Raw genomic sequence first — 2,500 nt, 5'->3', positions numbered from 1 at the left:
GATGAAATTTGTCAGTCACCTATATCCAGCGCAGAAAGAATCAGTGACAAAGAGAATGTAATGAATAAATACGAATGAGACAAATGCGGACTCAAATGAGTGAGCATAAATTGCAGATCTAGCTAAATTCTTAAACAGCATTGGCAAATGATCAAAAAAACTTTTTTTGGGGGGGGGGAAGGGGATTTATTTTTAAAAAGTAGGCTTTTACATGGAAGTTTCTGTAGACCACTTTTGGCACAGAATACCAACTCTATGTGTCTATTTTATGAACCTCACAAGGAAAATATTTCTCTTACGTTTGGAGCATAAGCTTATGTGTTTTTTCCCGCGCTGCCTGGTTGCAAGTTTTCCATTCCATTCATCTACAAGTGAGCTATAGTTCCTTACTGGGAAGAATGAGAAAGGTCATCGCTTTAAAGCAAAATCACTCACGTTCTGGCCACAAGGAAAACCACTAGCACCTCCCGTCCTCGACATCACCACAAGAACGAAAAACGAATTCCAGACATGCGCATTCCCGTGAGAGGGTGAAATCGGACTTCCGGTCGCTCTCGTCTTCGTCTGCGACGAAGCTGCTTAAGGTCTCTTTTATTGCTCTATCCCGTAGCTCGTCACTAGTATGATTTCCCTCCAGAAAAACGCGGGTTGCCAAATGCAACGATTGCCACGCGATTTCCCGCCAAGGAAAATTGCCCGAACACTCCCGTCCCCAGAAGCTGTCCTGCCTTCTCACTTCCACCTCGACAGTCTGTACGGATGGATGTACGTGACGTCATAAACAAAACTTCTTGCATGGATACATTTCCCAAAAATCTTACCCATGGTGCTACGCTCGCAAGCCTCGCGCGCCTGAGCTCCGGAAAGTCGTAAGTTGATTGCCGTTAGAAAAGGAGCACTCGGAAAGTCGTAAGTTTGATTGCCGTTAGAAAAGGAGCACTGGAAAATGTCGTTCCTTCGTTAAATTAACCAGAGCCGGTTAACGTTTGTCGTCTCCTTCATAAAAAGACAGGATTCTTTGTTTTACTTACATTTTGTTTAGTTTAATTTTATCTGCAAGGAATTTAATACATCAGTTGTTAAATCGTATAGTTATCATAACAAAATATTGTTGGCCGTTTGGAGCTCTGATAAAGCTGCAGCTGTTAAGAATTAAGATACTCTTAACGTGAGGCTTGTAGCGTCTTGCGTTTAAATCTTGACACATTATCACAACACTTGATTCTCACCGAAGCTTGGCTTTCTCTCGCAGCGACGGCGGAGCCAGGAGAGGCTGGGGGTAGAACTTGAACCTGAACTTTATTTTATTTAAACACGGAAATCTATCAGATAAAATAATAATAATAAAAATTACAATCTACTTTAATCTATATAAACATGATCAAAAATTAAAAGAGAAAAAAATTGAAGTGATTTTGCTGACAAGCTGTTCCAGATAACCGCACCATTATAGCTAAAGCTATTTTTCAGAAAATTGGTGCGGGCAATGGAACAGCTAGTTTGTTTTCAGAGTTCCTTAAATTATAAGGGGATCACATTTAGTGAAAAGAGAACCAAGATAGTCGGGCGCAAGACCATGTATAGATTTACAAACCATGGTGGCCACTTGTATTTGTCGCTGAGTATCCAACCATTTCCAGTTGAGTTGCTCAAAAAGAGGATCAACGCTTGTGTCATAACTGGAGAAGGTTAGAATACGGGCAGCCCGGTTTTGCAACTTTTGGAGCTTATTCGAAAGACTTTTGTACAATGCCCCCAGACCTCGCTGCAGTAATTAAAGTACGGTTGAACTAAGGCATTGAAAACGGACTCCAGCGTGGTTCGGTTAACAAAAGGCCTACAACGTTTAATTTGCTCCAATGCCCGATGCGATTTTCTTGGCTATTTTTCAATATGTATATTCCATGAAAGGTTTTTCGTCTATATGCACACCCAGAGATTTAACCGAGCTAACTTGTTTAATTATGTCACCACCTATGATTAGTTTAGTGGGAGTATCGTAAGTACCTAACCTCTGCCGCGATCCAATTAACATGAACTCAGTTTTAGATGAATGTAGAGTCAATTTGTTAGCAGCGAGCCATGTATTAACCTTGGATAACATTGGTTGTTATGGCAAAGGTCAGGTGAGTATCGTCGGCATACATACGTGCAACTGAATTAGACAGGCAATTAGTAAGATCATTTATGTATAAAATAAAAAGCAATGGTCCTAGAATTGTTCCTTGCGGAATACCACAAGTGAGAATTTGACTATTTGAGAGCGACCCATTACGAAATACTGTTAATTGCGATTATCTAGGTATGGCCTAAACCATTCATAAGCGATACCGCGCGGATACCATATTCGAATAATTTGGACAGAAAGAATTGTATGGTCCCCTAAACAAATAAAAAGCAACGGGTCCTAAGAATAAAAAAGCAAAATTGGAATACCACAAGTGAGACTTTGACCTATTTGATGAGCGAACAAAAAACACGGATAAGAATTTGACTAAAA

The sequence above is a fragment of the Montipora capricornis genome, chromosome 10 (genome assembly GCF_036669925.1).
Source record: "Montipora capricornis isolate CH-2021 chromosome 10, ASM3666992v2, whole genome shotgun sequence".
NCBI classification, from domain to species: domain Eukaryota; kingdom Metazoa; phylum Cnidaria; class Anthozoa; order Scleractinia; family Acroporidae; genus Montipora; species Montipora capricornis.
The sequence above is the reverse complement of the archived record's forward strand: the minus strand, read 5'-3'. Positions refer to the sequence as shown.